Source organism: Panthera pardus, unplaced genomic scaffold (assembly GCF_024362965.1).
Source record: "Panthera pardus isolate Hobbes unplaced genomic scaffold, ASM2436296v1 HiC_scaffold_13, whole genome shotgun sequence".
NCBI lineage: Eukaryota > Metazoa > Chordata > Mammalia > Carnivora > Felidae > Panthera > Panthera pardus.
In genome coordinates this window covers 117,782,527-117,797,571 of record NW_026526688.1, presented here as the reverse complement: position 1 = coordinate 117,797,571, position 15,045 = coordinate 117,782,527, and positions in this window count along the sequence as shown.

Below are 15,045 nucleotides of genomic sequence, written 5' to 3'. Positions count from 1 at the left end.
GACATTTTCCTATATCTCCTCTAACTTAGCCGTATTAAAAACGCTAATGACAGAAAGTTATTAATTCTGTGGCTTTCATCTATAATTCCTGCCACCTGGAAACATTTTTTTCCCAGTGCTCTAAGTAGAACCTAGCAGGATTGTGTAGTCCATGGGAAGCCACTCATCTAATAATTATGAGTATCAAATGTTACCTTGGTAGAGTATCCTAATTGAAAAATTTTTTCCATCTTGTTCCAAAAAGAATTTAACGTAGTTTCATACACCCAAGTACTATGATTTATGGTAGCTAATGCTGGATATATTCTTCTAGCATCTAGTGAACTAAGGGATGTACTTATCAACAAGTGGACCTAGGACCTGGCTGCAGTTCTGGGGACCATTTCTGAGTTCCAGCACTGCCTCTTGATGACCAGGTGAGAGAAACCATATCAGAAGCATAGTGTTATCTCAAAAATACACATTAAAAAATGTTGTGGAACATCAAAAACATGCTAGGGTGGGAAGGATGATAACTAGAACCCTAAATACTGATAATTATTTCCTTCTGTAGGCATTCATCTTAGTTTCCTGTTTTTCAAATGATATGGGATAATTGCTATAAAATGGCTCTTGGCAGCCTCTTCTTTATGCCTACACTTGAGTCTCCTTTGAGCTCTTTTGTCTATGGCTCGTCTGCTTCTTATGTTTCATACTACACAGATTTCCGGCTCTGCCCAGTTCCCCTATGGAGGATATAACAATACTTTTTTGACAAAGACTGTAGCAATTTAGGATAAGTTGTTTGGAAATATAAATAATAGTAAACACAGCTAAAGTATGCAAAATATGGATTACATATTAAAATATATAACTGGATAATAAAAACTAAAGTTGGTTATATTATACAAAAAAAGCACTGGTGAATTTTTTTTTATTTATTTTGAAAGAAAGAGAGCATGAGTGGGGAAAGGGCAGAGAGAGAGATGGGGAGAGAGAGAAAAATCCCAAAGAAGCTCTGTACTGTCAGTGTGGAACCTGACATGGGCCTCCATCCCATGACCGTGAGATCATGACATGAGCCAAAATCAAAAATCAGAAGCTTAAACAGCTGAGCTACCCAGGCGCCACAGCACTGGTGAATTTTTATGATTTCACTGAGGTTCTATGGTTGCATCCTGAGAGCTGATAAACAAATATGTAGAAGTATAATGTAAGTGCAAACTTAGAATTGTCGAAATAGTAGCTAGAAGATACATTGGCAGAATTTTGATAACAACCAGAATATTGTTGTTAAAATGCCAGATATTCTGCTGTTTGTTAAGCTCAATAAAGTGGTAGGGCTTATTGATATTGCTGTTTCATTAAGCAGAAATATCTCAAGGATATGTGTACAGAATATGAGTAAGCATTTGGGATTGGAAGAAGAGGAACACAAATGAAGTTCTGGGGGAAGCAGAGTAAAGCCATTTGTGCTTCTGATGATTAAGTTCTATGAACATAAGGAACTGGGGTTTCATTGGCCATGACATCAATTCAGAAATTCATATTCCTGTGCACATGACTGGGACAATAATCTCAGTGATAGATCATATTCATGCAATTAATTAATGTAACTTGTTAAATGTGTGAAGATGAATGCTTCTCTGAGACTCAACTATAACAACAGCAATATCAGTAATAGTAACAAAGATCCTATCATCACTTTTTTTCTAGTGATCTTTAAATACTCAATGATAACATAATTTCCTGCTAACATAAAAATGCAATGTGAATGTGGAAATTCTCCTGAGCTAGATCTTCCCTGCCTCAAAGCCTCCAAAGCCACCCTCTGATTTGAAGGAAAGCAGAATTGAGTTGCAATTAAATTCTAATGTTTTTGTGATCTGTGTAAATGTTATTGTGAAGGAGCAATTCCCAAAGGTGAAGATGTACCTAAGGAAAGAGACGCTTGAGGAGGTCAGAGGTTCCAGATCACGCAGGTAATAACAAATGACAGAAGGATCCCCTAAAGAGAAAAAGGGACTGAAAGGAGGAGGGGTGAAGGAAGGGAAAATGGAAGTATCTAGATGTTGACTATGTTGGGGCATTCTAGTTAGGGGACAGAGGGAGATGCTCAGTAGTGTAAGTGCAGCTAATCAGGTATTCAGTTGGCGGAGCCCTGGAAATTGCAATGGCTCAGATGTTAAGTGGTTAGACCCAGATCATTATAGACCTGAAGTGGTCACGAAGGGGAGCATTTAGTACTCAGACAGAATAGAAGTGGGGAAAGTCTAGCCTGACTTGCCACAATCTCTCCAAAAAGGGGCTCTTATAATTTTCATGATGTGGGAACCAGACAGAGGCAGAAATCTGGGACATGCAACCTAAGAACCAGATTTACTTAATTCGTGAAGAAAGGAGACTCGAGTATAGGCAGAAAGAAGAGGCTGCCAGGAGGCCTTTCAAGCAATTTCCCATATCATTTGTTACAAAGGTAGTGAGGGAAGGAGATGGAGTTGTCAGAGTGGGCCTAGAAATAGAAGTAAAGTAAATTAGGAGGAAAGAGGAATAATACAGGGAAGGAGAGTCTGGAATATACTTAATAAATATAGGTCAACAGAATTGATTACTCTGAGAATATAGACATAGATATAATTATAAAGATACAATTTTACTTAACTCTTTATAGGACATGACCAAGGTACCATGATTTGCTTACGATGTTCAGTCAACTACATCTGTATCTTCTCTTTATTCCAAAATAAGGTCTCTTTGATTATAAAAGTAAACTACGTTCATTGGAGAAACTTTGAAAAGTACATAAACACCTTTAAAAAATAAAATCACTCCTAACCCTGTTATACTACTCAGGTATAATGACTGTATACATTTTACTATATTTCCTTCCTATCATTTTTCTACACATTTTTTCCTGAATTGAAAGCATATTAATTATGAGTTTATATTCTTAAAAAAAATATTGTATAACTAATTTGTCATGTTCCTAAAGCCTCTTTTTAAAAATAGCCTCTTTTAAAAATTTATCTAAAGAATGCATAATTCTTCATGCTGTGGGTACACAAAATTTTCTTTTTCTTTCTATTTTTGTAAAGTTAGGCTCAACCCCACCTAAATTTTTCCTAAATCTTTTTTTAAGGGAAATTTTTCCTAAATTTTTGCTTTCAGGAAAATTACTATTATAAAAATCATTTCATATATATATGTTTCAAACTGAAACTTTCTTTTGAAATCCAAATGATTCTCAGATGTTAAATTATAGCATCAAAAAGATAGGAATTTGTTTTTAAATTTAAAATACATTTTCAAATTGCTTTGGGAGACAAATCACGTTTTTTTTTTTGTTTTTGTTTTTTTTAAAAAAATTTTTTTCTTAACGTTTATTTATTATTGAGAGACAAAGAGAGACTGAGCGTGAGCAGGGGAGGAACAGAGAGAGAGGGAGAATCTGAAGCAGGCTCCAGGCTCTGAGCTGTCAGCACAGAGCCAGACGTGGGGCTTGAACTCACAAACCACGAAATCATGACCTGAGCTGAAGTCAGACGCTCAACCAACTGAGCCACCCAGGAGCCCCCAAATCACGTTTTTTAAAGTTTATTTACTTATTTTTGAGAGAGAGAGAGAGTGAGAGTGTGAAAGTGAGGAGGGGTGGGGCGGTGGGGGAGAGAATCCCAAGCAGGCTCTGCACTGTCAGTGCAAAGCCCACACAGGGCTCGAAATCATGAACCTGTTAGATCATGACAGCCAAAATCAAGAGTTGGATGCTTAACTGGCTGAGCTACCCAGGTGCCCCAGAAAAATCAGTTTCTAGTTAACTATAGCCCTAGTTTTAAATTATTATTACTCTAAATTCAATTGCATCATATCTATAATAGTTTGTATAAATATTTAATTATTAAATTTAATACAATTATTAAATTCACATTTATTACTATTTTATTTTGGCAATTCGAAATGTGTTAAGATTTCAGTGTGTAAATTTGTATTGCATAAAATAATTTAATATTTCCTCTAGGTTTATAAGCTTTTTTTATGTCTTTTTTTTGTGTGTCCTGTTTAGTTATTTTATTATTACACGGTAAGGACATTAATTCCTTGAAGCTCCACTCATGATAAATAATATTTACCATGTGTGTCTCTTTTTATATTATATTTATAATGTTTTATGCCATCAAGAAATTTAAATTTTTATGTGATCTAGTCTGTTTTCCTTATGCTTTCCCCCTATTGCTTCTAAATTTAGAAATTTTGAATTTAGAAAATCATCACTCAGACCCACAGTCAAAACATATGCACTTATATTTTCTTAAGCATTTCAATACTTTGATTTTTAAAAAATATTTCACTATGTAAAGCTAAAATGTATTATGGTGTAAAGCATAATTTTAAACTACTTTTTAGAGTTTCCGTTCATTCACTTATAAATATTTATATAAACTGATGGTGTGTCAGGCTCTATAGTAAACTCTTGGGATGTCAGTGTACAAATCAGACAAAGATCTTTCCCCTAAGGGAGCTTACATTCTAGCCAGGAGGTGGAGATAGATGATATAGATTGGAGATATAGATATAGATAAAGATATAGATATAGATGGTATAGATATAGATATAGATATTTATGTGTACATATAAAATTCTCTATATAACTATATATATATATATATACACACACACACATTATCTGTCTGTCTAAATATCTCATTTTTATTCCTCAATGTTTAATGTCTTCTATAAAGTAGGAAGTAGGAAGCAAAATCAACAACGAGTGTTAGATGGGGAAGGATGGGCTGGGTGTTCTAGAGGAGGGGAGAAGGTGGGAAATTGCCACATGCTGGGGGGGATGGCAAAGTAAAGAAACTAAGTAAGTATAGTACAATTTCTTAGCAGTATGGAGATCCTACTTGAGCTTAGGAATCAATGTGAAAAAAAAAAAAAAGCATTCGGCATGATTATATGCTTTTCTCCAACCACATTCAACCACATGGCTGGAAGTGTAAAGTAGGCAGAGTTGAATTTATTCAGGTCTGTTTTCTTTTTTTTGTTTGTTTTGTTTTTAAGTGAGTACAAGGAAGCCAGAAAAGGGCACGGGAATAGAAAGTGTATATATAAGGGGATGATGAAGATGATGACGACGATGATGATGATGATGGAATTAAAGATACTAACAAAGAAAGTGAAGGACTCAAGAGGTTAAAGGGCAATTAAGGTAGCATGAACAATAAACTGGTGGGTTTGGAGATTTATTGGACTGGGGTTCTAGTATAGTTGAGTCAGAAATATAGGACATGGAGTTTATCAAGGGGCTGAAGTTATTGGTAGTGAGGAGAAACTGGCATGACCCTGAGAATTAATGCCTCCTTAAATTTTGTATTTGCCTCATCCTAATCTCATCCTTGCTGAAATATTAATATTGTCTAAACTAAGAAGACATTAGATAGAATAATAAACTAAGATAATTTTTTTAAACGTGAGAAAGAATGTCCTGAAGAATGCCAAATGACAGTAAAAATGAGGGATAGACAGTGATGTGCTGTGATGACATATGACAATTCAGCAAGAAGACCCAGTGGGGTGATCCCAGAAAAAGGAAGTACAGACCACTAAAAACAGAAATGTAGCAGTAGTATTCAATGTTCATAACACTGGAAACTGGCCCTTGAGCTCCCATAGCTACCATCTGTCTCAGCCTGATCTCTTTTTGTCTCTGCAATCTGCTGTCTGCTCTAGATTTTCCAGTTTGGCAAACCAATAGTTCAGTTTCTCTGGCTCTCTACTGTTTCTCTTCATTTCCCAGCTGATGGCTTAATTTCCCCTCTGGCCTACCACTTGTTTTGGAAAATGCTCCTTTGCCTTGGCTCAGAGACTTGCTTTGTGTACATGCCTCAGTAGTTCTGTAGGATGTGGACAGGAATCATGGGACGTACACCTCTGTCCTTTGCTTAAACACATACAGCAAGAAACCACACTTGTGGGGCAATTTTAACAAAATGATCTTGATTTCAATTGTTTTGAAAATTATATAACTTCATCTACTGTCCATTTTGCCTCATGAAAATTTACAATGAGAATTGAAAACAGCAAGAAACTAAAATTCTACTTTAGTTTCTCAAAAATAAAAATTACCAGACTCTGACTCTCAATCTATCTCTTTAAAGATTCCTGCTAAAATTATGTCCCTTCAACCTCAAGCCAAAGGAAGCATTCAAAATTTCATTTCTTATGCAATAGATTTTTATTGCCAATACTATTTCAATATCCAGTAAATGTGGCTCCAGGTTTTTTGTTTTTTTATATAAATTTATTTTTTAAGTTTTTATTCATTTTGAAAGACAGAGAGAGAGAGGTGGGGAAGGAGGAGCAGAGAGAGAGGGAGACAGAGAATCCCAAGCAGACTCCATATGGTCAGTGGGGAACCCAATATGGGACTCAAGCCCATGAACAATGATATCATGACCTGAGCCGAAATCAAGAGTCCAGCACTTAACTAAGCCATCCAGGTGCCCCACAGTTTGTTTTTGTCATGTTATATTTTGGAAAGTCCTGTATATAATTAAGGTATATGGTTTACAGTTAATTATAATGTTGTTCTTTTTCTTTTGGTCTCTTGATTAAAAAGCATTATCTTCTCTGTCACATACAATTCAATGTATAGTTTTTTTTTTTCCAGGATTAGGACTTTGCTCCAATATTTGCTCACTTTAGTATCTATACAGCAGACTCTTTTATCTCATCTCCACTTACCCAAAACACTGGTAACCAACCTTCCAGTCCTCTATAAAACATACCCAATGCTCTCGGCTGATCAGCCACTGTCTTGCAGCCTTGAGTACTCCTGCGTCCTCCAGCTGAGTTACAGGTTTATCATGAGTCTGTTGAGTTTGCCCCGAAAGTCATTTTATTCAGTTTCACTCATCACTTCAAATTTAAATAAATATTTTGTAAACCATTTAAGTATGTGTCAAAAAAACCCAAACTTACTTCTATGAAAATTAAACTGAATGCTTTGAAAGTCTTGATAAAGTTGAATTATAAATTATATTTGAATTAGATGTGGACAGAAACAGTTTGTAAAAGTTTGAGAAAGCTTTTGTCTCCTAAGGGCTTTAAATGTTAATTCCACTTTAAAGAATTCACACCTGAAAAACTACAAATGATGTACCATGAGTGTGATTTATTTCAAAAAAAGCCATTGAAGAACTGAAGTCTTTGACCTATATGTAGAATATGATGAAACAGTGTGCCCTTATATGCTTTACCTTAAAATAAACTTTAAAAAATGTGTCATATTTCATGATTGCCCGCTTAAGTCTATATTTGAAATTAGATTAACTAAAGTTTCTAATAACATTGGATAGGATGGTTTCTACTTTATGATCCCCTCCATACTACAATCTTCCTGAAACCCCAATTCAAATCTGCTTCACCTGATTCCAAATCCTTTGTTTTTAAACACTGTGGTAACATTATTCAACTCTTGCCTATCTTTCCATACCTTCAACAAGTGCACAAAGGATAACAACAACAAAAACCTTTCATTTTATAATTACCTTCTAGTCAAAATCTAGTATTTCTCCTTTTCAAAGCCAAGTTCCTCAACAGAATGGACTATGATTTCTTCCTCCACTCCATGCACTCTTCAAGCTACAGTAGTCAAGAATCTGGCAAACAACTCTGACAAAGTCCTGGGGCTGCTGTTGAAAAGTCCACCCAACACTCTTTCAGTTAGACTTTCCCAGTGGATTCTCTTCATCCCCATCTTATTTGATCCCACCGCACTGAGACCATTAACTGTTCTCTTCATCTTTGTGTCGTCTGCTTTCTTGGCAATCCTCCTCCATCTCTGTTTTTTTCTCAATCTCTTTTGCAGGTCTGTTTTTCATATGCTTACTTTTTGTAGGATTTGTCAATGGCCCTCTTATGTTCTGATTTTGAAGTAAAATATGGCTATGATAGTATATTAGATATTAAACACTAACTTGAAAGTAACATACAAATTTATAATCATGCGTAATCATGCCACCTGGCAATTACTACTGCCATCATACTGATATTCTCTCTGCCTTCTCTATGCCTAATATATTTAATAGGAGTGAAAAATATTCACATGTAGTTTTTATCTTACTATTTTATTAAACATTATTTTATGAAATTTCTAACCATTTTATTAAGTATTTTTAGATGTAATTTTTATAGTTGGATAACATTAAAATATATGAATTTTTACTGGTTTATTTAAGCATTTTGCGTCCCCCATTATTTGACATTTAGTTTGCTTGTATATATAAATATATTTTAACTCAAAATAAGAATTTTAGCTCTTTAACTGTAGCGTTTAATTTATTCACAGTTATTGTCATAACTAATAACCTGTTTTGTTTCAGTAAAGGTAAGAGTGTGGTTTTTCCAAGCACTTACATATTAGAGAACATGTAATTCTTGTATTCCTTACAAATAGTTAACTACTTGGCTTGCTATAGAATTCTTAAGTCATATTTTTGATCAATGAAACTTGATATTTCAGATAATGTTCTGGAATTTAGTATTGTAAAGCAGAAATATCTGGCCACCATATTTTTATTTTTCACAGGTGTCTTTTTTTTTTCCCATCTGTTGTTTATAAGGATTTTTCTTCATCCACAAACTTAGCAATTTTTACTAAACTACGTCTAGGATTGATTGTTCGGAATTAACTTTAGTAGAAAAACTTCATCAAGGGCCAGCACTGAAAAGTAATTACATGTTGGCTTCTTTCTCTTAAGTCATAAAAATAATTTTCAACACTTCCTTACTGCAGAACTGGTCAACTATCAAACAACAGTAGTATTAAATGTGTGATGCCGATAAACCTTCAGGCTCACATAGCAATATAAGCTTAGAGAGATTTTGGCAAGTTTTGAGATAGGTACCATTCAATTCTGCCCTAGGAGGTATTTGCACATTTTTATGTTTCCTACTTATAATATATTTGCATGGAACTGAATGATTTAGAAGAACATTCAATTTGATCCTCATCACAGCTATGAGAAGGAGGTTTGGTTATGATTTTCCTATCTTGTGGATCAGAGAAAAGATGCTCAGACCAGTTCAGTGACTCTCCCCAGTTTATCCAACTATTAAGTCTTGGAGTAAGATTTGTGGGCCAGGTCTCCTGATTCTAAATACTGTTTGTCATACCTATCATGTTGAATTTTTTTTTTACATAATTTATGTCATTACTAGCCTAAGAGACAAATGAACAGCCTCCATGGACTGGAGTAAGAACTCATGTCAGTCTCAGTGTATGTGGAAAAGTTTCATTCTATCCACCTGAGATTCTACCATCTTGGCTAGATTAAACAGGCCTGTGAAGAATTTTCTTTTTCATTTCTTCAGAAAGCCTATTTAAAAAAGAACACTTCCAAGAAAAATCAAGCCATCCTTTCCCGAAGGAAAATCCTTCTGCATGTACTAGTAAGTATGGAAGAAAAGAACAACTAGTGTGAGAAATGTATGATGATCAAGCTAAAGGGGAAGAGGTACTCATTGGAAAAGAACAGGCTAACATACTTTATTTAGTTCACCACATAGCCTAGTAATACTTCTGTTTGAAAGTACTATAATATTCTAAATAAAACTCAAATGATTTGCATTATCAAATCATATGAAGTATGTCCTTCACATTTAAATATATCTCAAATTTCATAGGCATTATAAACCCCTAAAATATACATTTCAGCAGATTTTTTGCATTAAGTCTTCTGTAGCATTGCTAAAAATCAGTCTATAGCATACACGCTTTTTAGGGCTTTAAAATTATTTAAAACTTAGGGCGCATTATATTGTAACAACTATGAAAATTTTGTGCCATAAGAAAGTTGATACACCTGCTACTTTATTACTGTCAGAGTACATATTACGATTAAGTTGTCTCGTAGTAAAGGGTGTCTTCACTTTTAGGGTTTTTTGTTTTCTTTTTGTCTTTTTGTATTTTTTTCTTAATGATCATTGTCAAGGACTTCGAAAAATCTGAGGCTTAGCCCTGCTTTCTGGGTAACAAGCTAGTTTGCCATAGTTCCGTGAATGCTGTCCCACGCTCATGCAGAACCTGGGTTAGGGAAAAAGGACTTTCTTACTCACGGTAATAGCAACAGCCTGTGTATCAGCATTTTCTTGTGCAGCTCCTCAAGCTCCATTTGCCACAGAATAATGTTAATAGGACCAGGTGACAACTTCACACCCAATAGGTTACATTACAGAAAAACTCTAAACTTAGAGGTTCTGAGTGCTTTATAATGGGAAGACACCATGTCTGCCCTCTACTCTGCAGGAAGGCATTATATCTAATTCCCAAGGATGTTTGCTATACAAAAAAAAAATCCTTAAAAGATAGTCCAGGACAAAGGGCAGTTAATAACTTCACTCCCAAGATGTCCAGAAATGCAAGACACTCAAGACACCCAATAATCATTTGCAATATGTTTAGCACTTTGTGATAATTTCTGACCATATAAAATAAATACCGAACTACATATTTACATTAATCTTATTGGTATATATAACCTCTCGACCTTTTTTCTTTTACAGCTTCAATATTTTATATCTAGTGACAATACCTTGTATGTTTTAAGATTTTGAACCCGTTCTTTAGCTTCTCAAACATGTATGCGTATACGTATATGTAGCCAGTTCAGTTTTTGGCATTTTTAGAACTAACTTTGTGCCTGTGTTCTTTTCTGTGCCATGGACTCTTATAAAAAGAGTTTAATGTTTTTAAAAAATAAACCTCCAAATAAATAGGTCAAGCATATATCTCAGTCAAAATGCAAAAAAAAAAGTCAAGATAAGAAAATAACACTTAGAATTATATTCATGAAATTTATATGATTTTTTTTAATTCCCATAATCTCATTATATGAAAATGTACACAGATATTATTTTATGCATAATATTTATATGAATGAGTATTGTTTGTTAGGTAAAATTGAAATTCATATGCGACAAATAAATCAGTTGCTACTGATACACATACACACATAATAGGTATTACTATTTAGGATGTTTACATCTCTAGAAGAGAAAAATAGAAAAACCCAACCAGTATGCCATTATAAGACAAATGTGGCCTATCTAGTTATCTATATAAAACACATAGTATATTATACCTATCACATATATAATAGATTATCTATATAATATTTCAGTAGGGACAAACTTGCTTTTAGTATTTTAGATTCTCATGTTTTGATAATACATGTGATGATACATGTTATGTAGCATATGTTTAATTGAAAAATCTTGCTTTTCATTCTGCTTTCAAGAGTCGTTAAATACATTCATGCTCTGTTAAAATGAAAACATTTGAGAGGGGTTTGGGGAAAGCTGCAGACGCAAGAAGCTAGACAATCCTTCCTCAAAAAATAGATCTATCCACTATTCAAGAATGATTCAAACATTCATTATCGCTTAAATACCTGCCAAGCAATTGAAATCCCTCTAATTGCCAGGACCCTAAATGTAGCTTGTTGCCTCCGTCTCCCATCTCCTGACTTCTCTGGGTCATTTCATTCGCACCTCTCCTTCAAGCCATCTGGGATCCCGGGTACAGCCGCATTTTAATGCCGAACACCTGGCCTGACAGTGTTTGCTGCTCTCTTTCACCTGCCAGCCCTTTGTTCCTCCCCAAGATTGAATGAGCCCTGCAAGCCCTGTCAGGCATGTACACACAGCGGCTTTCCTTGCGTTCAATCTCTTCCTCTGGTCCTTAAGTCTGGTAAATCCTTTTATTATTTTGCCTTTCCCGTATAGCTGTTCCATCTACTTTGTGATCTTCAGGAGCCAAAAATCCACACGAGAATTATATCTAGATAAATGTGATACCTCCAGAACACCAGAGTGGTAGGGAGGAAAAGCATAAGTGAGGAAATCACATAAAAACTCCCTGCTCTTGCTATGAAATAGTTATAAATCATCTGGGTTTGCACTAAAATTTAAAAATTCAAAAGCTATGGGATTTGAAAAAAAAATGTGTTATCAGTACTTAGAGAAATATCAAATAGTTCCTCCACAAAGCAGATAAACCCAACTTACCACCCAAGCCTTGGTTTTTCATTCTTTGCCTAGTACCTCGCGGGATTCATATCCCACCTCTTGAGCTCCTCCCACACACAAAGCTCCTTTTACGCTTCCAAAAATAATTTCTGATCTGACATTCCCAGTGATATTGAGTCTACACCTCAACTTCCATCTGTTTCCCACTCTCAATTTCTATAGACTATACAACTAAGAATATGGTACTTGGCTTAGCAGTCATTCTTCTTAATTATTCAGAAGTCTTTCCAAACTTTAGCCTTTTCCAAGTTTCTTCTTTCAGTCAATACAGACAACTTTCCCAGTTTAACTCAGACACAATTATACTTCTCAGAGGCTTCTGTTAAAATGATATCATTCACTTCAGGGCTCAATACAACAAATGTGATTTAAAATTTCAAAGCTTGAACAACTGAGAGCAAGCAGGACCCAGGGGTTCATCTGGTTCAGGGCTGACTCTGAGATATGTAAACATTGATGACCTTCTTCAAACGTGTAAGGAATAAAAACATTTTTAAAAATGGGTAGGGGAATTTAAAAATCTGGAAAAATATTTTCCATTCTAATTGTAATGGATAAAAGAAAAATGATACAAAAATCCTAGAACTTTACTGATTATAACCCAAAGAAGCAAATAAGCCAGAATGTCACAGAATCTTAATGGCAATCCTTCAGTCAAATTAGAATATTTCCATAGAAAACTATGGGGAAGCCAGCTTTGGGAATGAGGTGGGCAGAGTAATTTTAAATTATATAGAAATCATGAGGATAGGGGTCTTATTATAGAGGGGCTCAGAACCAATTAGGCAAGGCTTAGTTTTTGATGACTTATTCTCGATAAACCAATTCCAGAGAGATTTTTTCACAATGTACAGGGGTCAAGGGAGCACTGACTCAGTCATGTGACTGTAGAGAAATGTTAAACTCTGGTTCTTCCCCTCCTCATGCTCTGTATGCCTTGCTCCCAAATTCCTGCCTGCTGTCCCTCCCGTCCATGTCACATTTCTTGCCAGAAATAAGGTGAGTTTCATAATTAAGCAAAAAAAAAAAAAAATCAGAATTAATGTATTAGAGATACAGCTCTGGGAATGCAGGTAATGTTTTTAAAAACTGAGAGAGGGAGAAGAGGGAATTCTAATCTAAGAACTGAGGAAGAGAGAGGAACATTTCCAAATATAGTCTCCGTGTGTACTATGACCTTTGTTGGATAAAACACAAGGTAAAGACTATAGGTGGTGAAAGTGACTTGTAATTCACCAGAACATGTACTGGGGATGGTGTGAGAGACAAAACTTGCAGCCTCATGTATGTCTCACATATAAACTTAGTTAACTTGAGATTTTAAACTAAGGAAGTAAAAAAAAGAACTGAACTTTTGTGAGACAAGGCCATATGTAGAAAGTGGAAGTAGAATGATTTTGGTTTAAAAGATAGAGATGGGGCTGGGAATAGGGGTAGCAATGTAGCACAGAAATCCAAGGGGCTTTCTAACTGTAGAGAAGCCCAGGGGGTGTGGTGGGAGAATTTAAATGAAAGACAAAGGAGACATGAATATAAGTATACTATAGGTCACCCAGTTGAGCCTAGAAAATTTCACAGAGCAAAACAACACCCAAGAAACAAAAACAAAACATGCTGAAGTTTTAACTAATGGAGAAGCTTTGGACAAAGGATTTCAGTAGCACACTTCAGTAGAACTCTTTTATTGTCTCTGTTCTGATGGACATTTTTATCAGTGATTTGGAAGAGGCCATAAATGACACATGGATATATCTGCAGTAAGAACAAAGTGGACAAGGGACCTAATAACTGGTTTATCAATTTTTCACTTCCTCAACTGGTCCCTCATTTTTCTCTCACTACTGATCTTGATTTCCCTATACTTATTCATTTTTTTTTCCTTTTGATACAAACTTCATAGCAGTTTTTCTAATAACCGTGACCATGTTTCCTCAACAATATTCACATCTCTGGGCTCTGATTAACACCCCTATGATCCTACCACAATGACCTTCTTAATATCCTTAATGGTGTCCTAGTTGTCAAATATAATGGACTTGTCTCAAATCTCCCCTTATCAGCCTCCCTGGTATTTCTCTCCTTGGACAAATTCATCCTTGTTATATTCTCAGTCACCTTCTTTGGGTCCTTCTCTGATCCCTTTCAAACTGTAGTTCTTTGCAGTCCCCTTTTGTCTTTTCATATTCTGCTGGTTTTAGGACAATCTTATATACTTTCATGATTGAAACAAGTGTCTATAGCAATTATCTACTCTGAGTCCCAGGCCAAATATGTCCTTCTGAATGTTCAGAAGAAACTAGAATTTAACAAAGCTAATTCGACAAAACTAAGCATTTCTTTCTACTCCTAACTCTTCCAGAAGGCATTGACTCAGAAAAGAGAATGAGAAAACACATAGTCACCCATCTACTAGACTATAAACTCCTTCCTAATGTAAGTCCAGTGATGGATTGGGATTTAGTTGACTATGGGCTTAACTAACTATAGTGTGTGTAGAAACAAAGAAGGCAATTTAATTGCAGGTTACTTTTATTCTTACAAAGTTATTATTAAAATATCATCATTTTGAAGAAAAATAAAATGCCCACTTCAAATTCTTTGTCTATTATTTGCATTATTCTTACTTTTATTATGTCATAAAATTCACAACTCCCTCTCTCTCTGCCCTTCCTCTGCTCATGCTTTCTCTCTCCCTCTATCTCAAAATAAATAAGCTTAAAAAAATAAAAATAAAAACAGATGCTTTTAAAAATGATAGATTTAATTCTTCCTGCTGACATGTGGGTGATATAAACAAACATGTATTATTATTTTGGTGGGGACCATAAAGCGTTCACCTACAAATAAACAAAACTTCCTTTTTCCTCTTGTATGCCACCTTTTAAAGTAGGGCAGAGAAGAAGCTGGTTTGCAGATTCCAAACACACGAAAACCATTGCACCTAAATTTAGAATTTTTAAAAATCTTTTTCCATATTCC